The sequence below is a fragment of the Hemicordylus capensis genome, chromosome 10 (genome assembly GCF_027244095.1).
Source record: "Hemicordylus capensis ecotype Gifberg chromosome 10, rHemCap1.1.pri, whole genome shotgun sequence".
In the NCBI taxonomy this organism is placed as follows: Eukaryota; Metazoa; Chordata; class Lepidosauria; order Squamata; family Cordylidae; genus Hemicordylus; species Hemicordylus capensis.
Window position 1 is genome coordinate 15,780,669 of NC_069666.1, and position 14,266 is coordinate 15,794,934.

The 14,266-nt window shown below is 44.0% G+C and overlaps 1 protein-coding gene across 2 annotated transcripts in view; it reads right to left on the reverse strand.

The window, feature by feature from the left end:
* ZNF609 (zinc finger protein 609) overlaps positions 1–14,266 on the reverse strand; it is a 128,477-nt gene that overhangs the window by 31,411 nt on the left and 82,800 nt on the right. The gene's annotated exons all lie outside the window — the stretch shown is intronic.

Here is a 14,266-nt window from a genome sequence, read left to right on the forward strand (position 1 = left end):
AGAATCTTTTCTGTGAAAGTTTTTCCATTTCTAAAACTTCTACTTAACTATATACATTGAGGGGAAATTAAGATATCAGAGATGTTTTGCTTGTTTTACTGTATAAATGAGTCAAACAACATGCCAAATCAGATCACAATCAATTCAGAGCATCAGGAAAAAAAGTATAGTAATTTTTTGAGAAAAGAAATTAAAGCAAATTGTATGCAAATTAGGGAAAATCTGCATGGGAAATTGGAGAAATGGGAGATGGGAAAACCCACATATTAGGCTAGAATCTTTCTATCTAGTTTGCTACTGGTGGGGGGGATTTCTTTTAATGGATAAAAGTTTCAGTCACATGGTCCATCTGCAGCTAGAAGTGATATAAACTAGACACAGGTTTATCCATGAAAACTAGGCCCAGATCAGCCTTGTCCTTGGCCACTCTTCAATCTATGGAAAGCAGAATTAAGCAAGGTCAATGTAAGTCATGCCCTTAAACTTACCACCAAATGGTGACATTGCCACTACACAGAGCAGGAGAATTGTTACCAACACACAAGGGCATGTGTGTTGCACTTGGAGGACAGGTAATTCCAAAGCCTTATTCACATTACATCTCTTCAAATCAGATTATCTTGCTCTCCCATCTAAGTAAATCACCACAGAAAGTAAATCCTCCAGACATGCCTTGAAAGAGAAAGAATCATCCTCTCAGAGAAGGGCTCCAATATGGCACCTTGTTCCCTCTCAAGTCACCAGCTAATTCAAAAATCATATCACTTGCCATCCAAGTGATGGCCCTGGATGGCTCCTTGGAAAGCAGACACATTCCAGCCAGACGGATGAAGCCTTCAAGTTGTTGCTTTGGGAAACCATCCTGCTTGCTGGAGATTACAGGCTCACCCTTTTTGGCCTCCAAGCCCCTTTGCCAGGAGATACCCTGTCCCGGCCCACCCCACCCCCATGGGCATTCGTGACCATAAAGTCAGAGTTATTTATGGAACATTACTGCCAACAGCCACACACTCCCATTCAAACTAATTCTAGTTTTTGAACAGTTGCCAAATCATCCTTCGCCTCTCCCTCCCTCTCGTGCACACTGTTAGCTGAGTCTTTTTTATGAAGCAATTAAATGCAGCGAAACAGAGCAAGTTGAATCTTGTATGCCCAGTGCTACTCACCCAGCACAAGAGAAGCACATCTCTAGACTCTTCCCACAGCAATCTCCAGGGAGGGCTGCAACACTAACTGCTAATTTACAAAGCCCCCTTCAATTCTTAGGGACAATCCTGTCCAGAGGTTGAAGAAGAAAATGGAGGGAGTGATAGCTATGCCACCCTAGTGCCCCCACTGGAGAGGCAAGAAGCAAAGGCACTCATGTTTACCCTTCAGTGCACACAATCTCATTAAACTTTCCTGTCACACAAGCAATAACTGAAGGAAACAGCTGCCTCCCCTTTGGCAAGGTTCGATGCCCGAGAATGTGGGCAATGCCGAGCTCTGGGGATGGATTTTCACTTCCAGTCATGTTAACATAGCAGAACAGAACACCCAGAGTGTCTTTTGCCTGCTTGCCTGCATTTGGCTCCTTCTGTGCACATCTTTGCTCTGGACAGCTGAACAAAGCCAATCCAATCTGATCAACATTTAATACTGGCTGCCAGTTTAATTGGCAGTGACTGAGCGGGATGTATCTGCCAGGCAAGCAGCACAGCCTATGGCCTAGTTCTCTTGGAGGCAGTAAACTGTGTCTCGATTGCAGCACTTCAGTTTGCAGGTGCAGGCTTATATAATGTGTCTCTCAGAGAGAGAGAGAGAGAGAGAGAAAACTAGCATGCCAGGGGACTCCTATGATTTGAGCACACCTACCATTTTCCCAGTACACTGCTTGCAGCCAAACTGGCTGCTGTCTGCAAAACTTTAGCCACATTAAACCAGTTCGGCTCAATTCAGATGATCCTTTAAATCATCATTAGTGCCAGTTTCCAAATCCACTTTGAGGATTTAAAATAGAGTACTAACTATAGTTCTCAGAACTCAGACACCATAGCAAATTATAGTTAGAAGAGACAGGAGGGAACCAGGGTGCAGAGAAGGGGGGGAAATAAAGAAAAATAGAAGAATTAATGACAGAAGGTTCGTAAACTGGAATAAATCTCTCTCAGATATTTTTCAGATGATAACAGCATGGAGAAGGCTATGATGGGACTATCACGGCGGAGGACAGAGGAAAACAGAGGTGTTAAGGTGGGACACACTCCGAGTGGATATGCTGCAGTGGGATTACCACCAAAGAAAATCTCTCTCTCTCAAGTTCTATAAGGTTCCAGTGCAGGTCTTTGTATAGGTGTGAATCCCATCAGTGGGATGCACAAGAGACCCATGCAAAAGAACATAGCTCTTCTGACTCAAGACATCATAGCAAATTATGGGTAGAGGAAACTGAGGAGGGAATCAAGGTGCAAAAAGGGGAGAAGAGCAGGTGTAACGGAGTGCATAAACTTGTGGCACATTCCCAATCTTCTAAGCCATGGTTTGGATGATTAGAATGCAGCACCTGAGCCAGGCCCATGTCTCTGAGGTAAATCTATGAAGTACAAGAGAACCTCGATATTCATGAGGTTTCCACTGCACAGTACAACCGCAGATGTACTGCAAATTTTGAGGCACTGTGGCAATGGGGAATTGGGGGTTAGGTTCCCGGTCAGGGGGAAACATCCAAAAAACATAGATTTTTGTGGGGGAAGCTACCTACCAAACTAAGCTGCTCCCCACAAGATGCACCGTGCCCCAAAATGCCTCCAAATTTGCTAAAAATAATTTCCCCCTTCTTTTTTTTTAAAAAAATGGAGCCATTTTGAGGCTCTGAAACACAAATGGCAACCAGAAATGACACCAATGGTCATTTCTGGCCATCCCTGACCTGCGGATACATGAGGTATTTTTAACCCTCCCCCCACCCCGGTATGCCAAGGCCAGGTTTCTTTTATCCAACTGCAGATACGTGAATCTGTGGATAATGAATCCACGAATATTGAGGTCCTCCTATACAGTGAATTTTAAGATGGTTCTTGAGACTCCCGTTTTGGAATTCAATCTATCATAGTACATATTTGACACACTAAATATCTTAATCAATTTGCTCCTCTCTGAAGACGGTTTGAGCTTCTCTAAAGATGTTTGATTTGGTTTAGTACTAGCCTCCTCTGTTAAAACCTAATCTAGCAAGCTTGCATGTTCTGAAATATCGAGCAGATAGCAGTAACCCAATTTTAAACCTCATTCTCACCAAGATGGTAAACCTGTATTAGCATTGTACTACTTCAGTCAGCAGGTGATGGCTCACTTGATGGAATGTGTGTGTGCACGCACACAGGCACACACTTCCTGCACGTAGAAAGCTAATATATCAATCAGTCAGTCATAACTTTAATGTTGTAACCACAGGTAATAACAAAGAATATATCAGAAAGAAGGGAGCTAGATGCCTCCATTACATGACAACTTTCTATCTGCAGCTATTTTTCTTTTTGTATGGCATAATATCCAATCACGTATGGTCCTCCATCTGCTTCTGAGATTGTACAGCCCAGTCACAGATTGATACCCTCAGTGAAGAGCCAGACTTTGGAATAGGCAGAAGTTGTAGAAGAGACTCAAGCTACTTTTGCTACCTGCATCAAAATCCACTGTGATTCGAAAGACCTCCCCCATCTTCCATGTTCTCTGTACATAGGTATGGATCTGGCCAATTCTCTCATGTTGCACTCAACAGGAACCCTTGCCCACGTGAATAAGTTGTGAAGACCTGCTGTCTTGTTTCACTTCATGCTCAATAAGGGCCTTGTGCTCAAGGCTGGCACTAAGATGAAAAAGAAACTAGGCTGTCCAAAGGCTCAGCAAAGACTTACCCACACTCATGTGCCAAAGCTGTCTGGGTGCAAGATAAGGTTTTGGTGGTGCAAGCCTAACCCTCTCATCCTGGCGAACAGGCATCTGCTTGTTTAGACCGCACACTGTAGCAGCAGCCTCAGAACCATCTGAGGCACTGCAGTACTATTCACCTATTTAGCAATGGCTCTGATGGCACCCCTAGGAGAGTGTCATTTTCAAGTCCCAGGGTGACAGAGTCACACTTCCAGCATTTCTGCCTGCTAGACTGTTTCCCTCTGAAGGGCTTGTAGGTGGGGTCCCAGTACTGTCAGTTAGGTGTCAAGGTCACTCTGCCAGATAAGGCACTGGACACCTCACTCTGACCTGTGACAAGATGATGTTATCTGAAGATCAGCAAAGTCCCAGGGCAAAGAATGGAACTAGTCAGCTGATATGGAAAATCCTGCTCCTTAATCTGGAGAGGTTAGGTACATAGGAAGCTGCCATATCCTGAGTCAGACCACTGGTCTATCTAGCTCAGTATTGTCTACACGGACTGGCAGTGGCTTCTCCAAGTTTGCAGGCAGGAGTCCCTCTCAGCCCTCTCTTGGAGATGCTGCCAGGGAGGGAACCTGGAACCTAGATGCTCTTCCCAGAGCGGCTCCATCTTGTAAGGGGAATATCTTACAGTGCTCACACATCAAGTCTCCCATTCATATGCAACCAGGGTGGACCTTGCTTAGCTAAGGGGACAAGTCATGCTTGCTACCACAAGATCAGCTCTCCTCTCACATATGAAAAGCAAAGTATTTGGCATGGGATCATGGAGAGATGATTTTTCTTGGAAGATGGAAACTGGTTCACTACAACAGATTCCTGGAAGCAGAGTCGGGGCCCTTCTTGGTGAATTCCACAAAGAGAGCTGGGGCAGTTGCAGGCTTGCAAACTGTTCAGCTGCTTTTTCCTTTGAAAGGTAATCAGCACTCAGCAGAAGAGCACTAATTGCTGCGCCAGCTCTGCTAATTATCATTTGGTCACATTTGTAATCTGCATTATGCCACAGCGCATAATAAGCAGCTTGCTGAGAACCATCTAATAAGTGAGGCGGCTTTATGGGATTTCATATTTCACTCTGCACTGGAACAAATGGAATGTCATTTATCAGCTGTCGGGACACAGGAAGGTAGGGAGAAGGAGTAGAGGGCATGTGTAGCTCAGTCTTTCCTGAGGCTTTTGAAGAGAAGGGGAAAAGGAAGGGGAACATCGGAGAGAGAGAGAGAGAACGCATTAGTTCCTAGAGAAGCCAGGAAAGAACACACCCTGATAGCCTGAGTACAATTCAAAAAGGAGGGGGTGGAAGGAATGGATGCTTGGCTTCACCTAGAGAGCTGCTCATCTCCAACTGGCAAGGCTCTGCATCTCTGCACATTACTGAGCTGCAGATGAGAGCATCATATTTACTCAATATAAACAGACAGGCAGGCTGACAGGACAAGAAGAGAGCTGGGATTCATTAATCTCCCCACGGGTAGTAATTACACTGTGTTCTCCTCCTGTGTTAAAGCTTCTTCTAGGCTCTGGATCCAAACAGCAGGCCTGCCAAAGCCAAGCATGCAATGAAAAACTCTTGGCAAGTGCAGAAGTTGGACAGCTGGGAAATACTCTCCTCACCAAAATAAAAATGCCTATCAGCCATAGAATCAGAGAGTAATTCAAAGTCCAGATTCCCAGTTTATTGGAAGTGCATAATTTGGGGCCTTCTAAGGTTTAAAGCTTTAGAGCTTCAGGCCAGGCCTTGGTGGTTTGTTTGTTTTTTATTTTAGGAGCCAGCCAATGGACACTTGACAAAATTATTGGACTAGATGATTGAAAGTTGTGGGGAGGTATACATGGGTTTTTCTCTATCCCCTCTACAAGTAACATAACTAGAAAAGAAAAAGGGCTGTCAGGGACAAATACAGTTTTTATTAAGTAACTCTACCTCTGAATATCCTAGTCTAGGGGCAGTGGTTAAATTTCTAGGTGCCAAGGCTCCCTGGAGCCTAGGATCTGTCAAGCCCTTCTATAACTCAACCTTCTATGACAACTCAACAGGGGATCTAGGTCTCCTCAGTGAAGCAAGTCTTTCCAGACTCAGAATTCCCATCTTTCCTGGAATTTGGGTAGATTACTTATACACCGGTCTTAAAGATGTTTACCTGCAAGGAGAATTTCAAGAGATATCACTTTCCAGTTGTGCTTAGAATTAACACACCTGGGCTACTTCCCAGGAGAAATGTTCCCAAAAGTCTCCCTGGTGGTCATCATACCATGTGGAGGGGAACCACATGTCAGATACACATGTGTTTATGTGTTAAACATATTTCAGCATCCCCACTGAGACAGGATGAGGAAGATTAATGGGAACACATCTTTTTTTAATATAAAATTGTGAAGCAGCTTTAGTATCTCCACAACTGTTTCCATCCGTGAGAAGAAAAAGAAATCTGACTAATCTACATAATTCTTGCAAGGGCAATGAAGATAGTGAACTATTCCTGGATTATCACTTTAGCTCAGGAATGAGGCAGGTCTTGTCTCATGAAAAATGAGCACGTGGCAATGGCATGTTTTATGTGCTAAAAAGCCTCCAAAAATAAACTTGGGGATTTATTACACAGAGGATCATATCTCCTCATTCACAAGGGATGTTCAAGGCCGTTCTTAGAGTGGGCGACCAGGGCAATTGCCCCTGGCCAAGCAGCTTGCCCTGCTCTCTCTCCTCTCCACAACCAGCAGCGCTGTGTGTGCACACTCACACACACGTGACAGCCAAGTCACTGTCCAGCTGCCCGACATGCACAAGGCGACAAGGGAGAATGCGAGTGAGCGAGGAGACAGCAGCAGCAGGAGAGAGTTGAGCAGTCAACAGGTTGTTGAGGGTGCGGGTTGTCATTGGCTGGAGAGTTGGAATGCCTCCACCCATCTTGGCGCACACAAAGGGGAACTGAGCTCATAGTCCAGCAACTCATGGCCCAGTAAACAGCCCGCAGGAGGGGAAGTTGTAAGGTGCCTGTGTCAGGGCTGGGCGGGAGCACGGGGGGACTGGGAAGCAAGCAGGCGCACACATACATACACATCAGAAGGAAAAGGAGCATGCATATATGAGCCTGCCTAAAGTATAACAGGCAGTTCCACAGAGGAGAGACACTTAATGTGCTGAGCTCTTCCCCCATCCCTTCCCACACACATGCTAGGAAAGTCCTATGTACGATTTAAGAGCCTAAAGCATGCGTTACTTTTAAAATACTAATAATGTTCCTGAGAGCCAGCTTCATCTAGTATCTTGCAGAGTGGGCTAGATGTAGAACAATCAGATTCAAATCCTTCTTGGCCGCTAAGGTCTAAGCTCCCTTGGAGTTCTTTGGCAGGTTACTCTCTCAATCTATCCTACCTCACAGGATTGTTGTGAAAAAGGGGGGAAAATCAACACTCCAGAAATCAATTGGAACTCAATAGGAGAAAGGTGGGATCAGCTTGTGACATTTGCCTTCCTAAAATGTTTAGATGCATGCCCCTTTCACTCCCCAGACACCAAACCAATTCTGGAGTTAGGCGAGAATATTAGCAAATCCCTGCTCTGTGCATCCGAACATGAGATAGTCACACACATCTGCACTGATTCTTAAACAGAAATCCATTCTATGAAGAAGTCGTGTAAATTAAGCAGTCTCTAACAGGACACCAGGCAAACACATAATTGGTTTTAACCAACTAGGTCTTTGTTTTGTTGTTGTGAACCTAACAGAACTGATAGATGGGCTGGTATAGAAAGGAACACTGGTCTTACCACGTAGTGTTCTTTCCCCCAGTGTATGGAGATCATCCTTGAGAATGGGTTGTGTACCCAGCATGCTCATTGTAGACAGGACTAATTGAACATGAGGTTAATTAGTTCTGAGACTGTTGCGGAGAGCAAGTCAGACGAAGAAAGGGAGAAAGCCCATGAAGGCAACCAAGTTATAACACATAAAAACAGGGAGAACAGTAGGGAACGATCCTAACAGCTGTAAATCCCTGGGAGCCGCAGCCACACAAACACCGGAAACCAGTCCAAATGTGCCACAAACTATATACATCTGTGGGAAGGTTGGATGACCTTTGTACACTGGGGAAAAGAACCCTTCACGGTAAGACCAATGTTCTTTCCCCCCCACTGTAGGAGATAATCTTTGAGAATGGGACATGCCCAAGCAGTGAGTAGTTATGTGGGAGAAGATGTAGTTAAACAACCTGCTGAAGCACCCTGGGGCCAAAGGCTGCCTGGGTGGACTGAAAGGAAGAAATTTTATAATGCCTAATGAATGGAGTGATGGAAGACCATGTAGCTGCTCTACGGGTCTCCAGAAGTGGTGCGTGGGCTGAGAAGGCTGATGAGGTAAACACACTGCAAGCAGGATAAGCTGCAATATCCCAAGGAACCAGAAGCTTGAGGGACTCAAAGGTAAGGGCGATGCAGGCCCAAATCCATCTGGCCAGAATGATCTTGGAAATTTTGGAGATGAAGGATGAAGGACGGAACACAAACAACGGATCAGTGAAATTCCCTAGTATGCCTAAGATAAATGTGGAGGGCCCACGAATGTCCAGGATATACAATTTTTTCCTTAAGGTGTGAGGGAGACTAACAGAAGGAAGGACGGAAGACATCTTGGGACTGATGAAAGGCAGAGTTGATCTTTGGGAGGAAAGTAGGGTCAACGTTGAGGCCAGAAAAGGCAGAGTTCCTTATAAACCGAGAGGGCTCCGAGCTCAGAAACTCTGCGAGGATATGTCACGGCAACCAGGAAAAGGACTCTGAATGAGAAGAGCTTAAACAAAGTGGACTGCCTTGGATCCCACAATATATAAACCTTATTTCCTAGCCTCTGTCACTTTATACTCCATGTCTTTAAGTAAAGGTAAAGTGTGCCGTCAACTTGATTTTGACTCCTGGCAGCCACAGACACCTGTGGTTTTCTTTGGTAAAATACAGGAGGGGTTACCATTGCCTTCTCCGCACCGTATGAGATGATGCCTTTCAGGATCCTCCTATATCATTGCTGGCTGATATAGGTGTTTCCCATAGTCTGGGAAACATACCAGTGGGGATTCGAACCAGCAACCTTCTGCTTGTTAGTCAAGCATTTCCCCGCTGCGCCACTTAAGGTGACACATTTTTCCATTGATTGATTAAGTGCCATCAAGTTAGCGTCGACTCTTAGTGACCACATAGATAGATTCTCTCCAGGATGATCTGTCTTCCGCTTGGCCTTTAAGGTCTCTCACTTTTCCATTAAGTGGAATCAAATAGAACTCACTTCAAAAAAACCAAAACCAAAAACTATAACAAAACTGGGGTCTAGTTGATCCTAATATCTTAAACTACGAAGTGCTTCTTATGAGCATAAGATTGTTATGAATTCTATATATTAACATCACACTGAGATTCACACCACCATGTCCCATTAGTAAGGGGCAGAACACAAATAAAAAGAAAAAGAAAAAGCTAGTTTCCCAGCTAGCTGTTCTCTCAAAAAAATAAAATTTACTCCAACTCTGTGATGTATCAGATTCATTCTACATGCAAGCTGCACAAAGCACCTACAGTGTCCCCTCATGAAAATACTAGAGCCACCTTTTGGGCTGAAATGAATCCATCACAAGAGGCAGCAGCCAGGATTTTCTGTCTTCCACATTGAAGCCAACAGATGCGCCAGAGTTAAAAAACCCTTTTATGCTGCAGAAAACAAGCTGTTTTGCATCCCAGGTGCATAGGCCCTCCATTAATATCTAGGAATCCAATCCCCTTGAAAATGGAAGGAAAGGAGAATTAGGGGTTAGAAAAGTTCACCTCAGAGAATGTAACCACAATCTCACCTTAAACTGGAATAAAGGCATGACTGAGTGAAGCAGCCCCTTGATTCTTGTCTTTGGCTGTTTGCAACTAAAATCCTTTTGATTGCTTGGAGTTCTGAAACTTCCAAGGGTATAAACTCTGCAAGTGAAGATCAGGAGTCCCATCTGCAGGTGATCAGTGAATGTGTTTTTCATCTTCCTGTCTGATCCATTTCTACTCCCAAGGCCTGGTGTGGAAGCAAAGACTCCTCACATCACCTGCACCTTTGCAAAGCAAGGTATTTAAAGAATGCCATATGAGCAGGGCACACATGTGGACAGCACACAATAGGCCATCTACCACTAAAAACAACTGCCTAGAACTAAGAAAGGAAAGCCTATAGGTTACCCTCACTTCTTTGTACCTCACTAATTTTGATGGAGATTGCTGTGAATCATCCTGAACCATTTCAATGCATATGCAGCACCAGGTTTTGCATTTTCCCTGTTGCCTAGAGAAAAGCAATGCTGAATTAGGCTGGATATCTGCAAGATGAGTGGGGCTGGGCTGCATGACAACAAGGAGGAATGAAGTTATCCTTGATCCACATACTACATTTGTCTCCAGGAGCAGAACATGGAGATTATACTTCCATATACAGTGCGAGATTCATTGCTTAAACCTTCTACTCAAACATAATATGCACCTCCTACATGAGAATATATTTTCTTTTGCTGTCCTGGAAATACCAGCATTTCTCAACTGTTGACTGGCTGATCCATCTGCAGGAGCTATTAAGGTATGGAGGAATACTGTATACAGCTGGTCCCTCCAAATCAAAGTTTATAGATGACAGGGTCATTTCAGGCCAAGTGTTCTCCAGTTGGTGTTCAGGGCTGTTCTCCAGTTAGTTGGCATGACCTGAAAGTTATCACTTTGGAGGCTTTCTGCAAAACAGGGCTTATTTCAGCCATCTGGGTGTATCCAGGGTATGGTGTCTGGGTTCTTTTTAAACTGGGCTAACAGTCTGGATTGACATCTTAGTTATTATTTATTTATTTGTTACATTTATATCCTGCTCTTCCTCCAAGGAGCCCAGAGCGGTGTACTACATACTTGAGTTTCTCTTTCACAACAACCCTGTGAAGTAGGTTAGGTTGAGAGATAAGTGACTGGCCCAGAGTCACCCAGCTAGTTTCATGGCTGAATGGGGATTTGAACTCAGGTCTCCCCAGTCCTAGTCCAGCACTCTAACCACTACACCACGCTGGCTCTCTTAGTTCTACTGAAGGTAACGAAGCTACACAGTAAACCTGTAATCATGGGAGCCAGGTTTCCTTTTTTACCCTTGTGAAAAATGTATTTAAACTGTTACATAGGACTCCCCTCCTGGAATTCAGCTTATTATATTGTGCTTTTGAGATGCTAGTCTATTGTCCCACATGCTTATAAAAAGCTGTCTCCAGGTAGCAATTACTGATGCATTTTGAGCCCAGCTGGGGGTGGAAATTTCCCCAGAAATTTCCCCATATTTTTATTTTCCCATGGAATATATTCCATTTCGGAAATTGGAATACTGGCTACTTGAAAAACTTTTGAAATACACTGTGGGAAAGCCAAAGGTGTTTGGTTGATGTTTATAATTCGAACAACATGCCAAATCAGATGATCTATTTATGGCATCTGTAAAATGTGCATAGTAATTTTTTCAGGGGGAAAGTTAATGCAAATGAAGAGGGAAACTGCTTGGGGGAAACTTTCAATTCAAAATTATCCAGAAAACCCATGCCTCTGATTCTGAGACCTAAAGTAAACACTCTAAAATAAAGTTCCATATCCTGAGCACCCACCATTGATGATAAATATTGCTTCGGACAAAGTTGTACAGTTAGCTTCCTGGTATGCAATTTCTCCTGAGCCTGTTTAAATAATGGACTGGACACTTTCTGTCTAAGTCCAGATACTGAAGGGAACACAAATGAATTGGGGGTGGGGGGAACAAGTGAAATCTAATTGATATTCAAAAGCAGAATGTGTCTGTGAGCCTCATCTTCTGTGAGAGGAAACAGAGGGCTTTTCAGATTGTGAGTCCTTTTTGGGACAGGGAGCCATATTTATTATTATTTTTCTATGTAAACAACTTTGAGAACTTTTGCTGAAAAGCAGTATATAAATATTTGTCTTAGCAGTATTTCAAAGACTGCTGGATTGTAAATTAAGGTTTTAACACACCTTATGATTCCTTTCTTAGAAAGGGTAGGGATACAGAAAGTTACAAAGAGTCCTCTGGCACCTTAAAGAACTAATGTTTGTAACATAAATGTTTGTGAACAAGAGCTCAGTTGCAAGTGTGCACACATGTATATAGGAACACACACAGCTGCAGAGGAGGGAGATTGTGAACTGCAGGACTTAAGGGCTACAAAAGGCAAGAGGTACAGTTTGTGACCATTTTTGTGTGAAGCTTAAAAAGGTATGAGACTACCAAAATAATATTAATAGGTGAGAAGTAATATCTAGCTATGCTATTTTGATTGTCCAAAGGTTCAGGTAAAAGCCCTATTCAGTGCATCTCCACCAAGCTGCTGAAACTTGGTGGTGGGGAGCAGAGGATGTCTTTGGTGTTGGCAATTGTTGGTGTACACTCTACTCTTCTTCTCTCTCCCCTTCCCTTGCACACTCCAATTTGTGCTTTTAGTTTGGAGGCAAGCACAAAACATAGTTTGCTGGCTCAGGTGCATTTATTTATATTCCGCCTATCTTTCATTATGGAATTTGAAGCGGCATACACAGAGTTCCCATGCAGTTCCTCTCCAAGGAGTCTTTCCCAGCCCCGCCTGCAGATACCAGGGACTGAACTCCAATATCTTTTGCACACAAGGCATGTTCTCTATCAGTGAGCTGCAGTATCTCCCCATCAAGGCACTGACCAATCCCAGACCTGTGTAGTTTCAGCAAGTTTATTATTTAGAATATTTACACATGGTTTTTCAACAAAAATGTCCTCAAGGTGGTGAGCAACATACACTCACCAGAAAATATGCTATGGTGGGATAAACAGCAACAATTGCTATGACTCTGCTAAATACGAGATAATTGCTACTCTTACAAAGGCACCTCTTTGCAATATTCAAGTTACTGATTTAAATCTGAATTCTGGTTTGAGCTACACATTTTTTTAAACAAGACTACAGGCATTCTGAAGTCCCCAACTTATAAATGGCAACCTGCACATACAAACAAGTCATTCCTCATAAGAACTATATACAATCCTTTATGAACATTCAGCTTAAAAATGGTGTCCCAAGTGCAACTGCGCCGTCTAGATTCTATTTCTCTAGGGGAGGTAAATATATACACATGCAGCGGTGAAAGCCTTTCAGGGCAAGGTAAAATCTCAATTATTATATGGTGCTCAAAATTATATATACCCAAATTTTCATTCTCTGGAGGCAGTCTAGTCCAAATTTCTTAGAACTATTCTTGGTGTTCCACACTGTATAACAAATGCTTTACTAAGAATAGAAACTGGGTTAATCCCAATTGAAGACCGCATTCGGTCACTTATTTTCAACTACTGGCTTAAATTAATCCAGAACCCTTCTGGTTTAGCTGCCCTCACCTTATTGGATAGCTTTCCCTCTAGATGGAAAAATGCAGTGGAGAAGAAACTTCGGTGTTATGGCCTCCCACTTCAGACCTGGCTCATATATTCCTCCTTAAGGCCAAAGAATCAATTTGTCAGCGCCTGTGGGATATTGCGCTTCAAAACGACAGAGTGCAAACTACACACTGAGTGGTTGTAGGACTCTTATCCCCGGATAATTACTTACACAAACTTACTTTTCCTAAGTTCCTCCATGCCTTTACTTTGGCCCGTTTAAATGTGTTACCTTTGGCTGTTTCCCTGTGGCTCTGCCCCTGCCATTCAGACATGATAGAGTCAGTGGAGCATGTACTACTCTATTATGTATTTTATAGAGATACTAGCTGACCCAGAGGCAGAGCATCTACACCCCAAGTTCTCCCTTCCTCCCCCTCCATTTCAGGGGTCAGCCAGTTCCCCTCCCACCCCTTAAGCCAGTCTCCCTTGCCACCCTTTCTGCCAGCAACTCTCATCCTCCCCGTTTTCACTGCCTGCTTGGCCGCTCTCAATGATGCTGCCACTGCCTTCTCGACTTCCCTCCCCCTACCAGATCTCATCCTCCTCACAAGGAACCTGGTGACCCATTTTTGTTGGCTGTTCAGCTGCTTGCAGTGGCAGCAGCACCTTCTCCTCAACATCCCCCGCCAGCTCTCATCCTCCTCACGAGGAGGCCAGTGGCCCCGTTTTCGCCACCTGCTTGGCCATCCTTGATAGCTTGCAATGGTACCTTCTCCTCCTCCTTGGTCTCCCTCGCAACTCCCGGCAGCTACTCGCGAACTCTCCCAAGAGCTGCCACACACGGGATTATCCACAAGTACCCCTTAAAGAATTATAGATAGCTAGACAGATACATTCTCTTCTTATTGGTCCAATTCTGTTACACTATCCAGGCAGGTCAGATGACT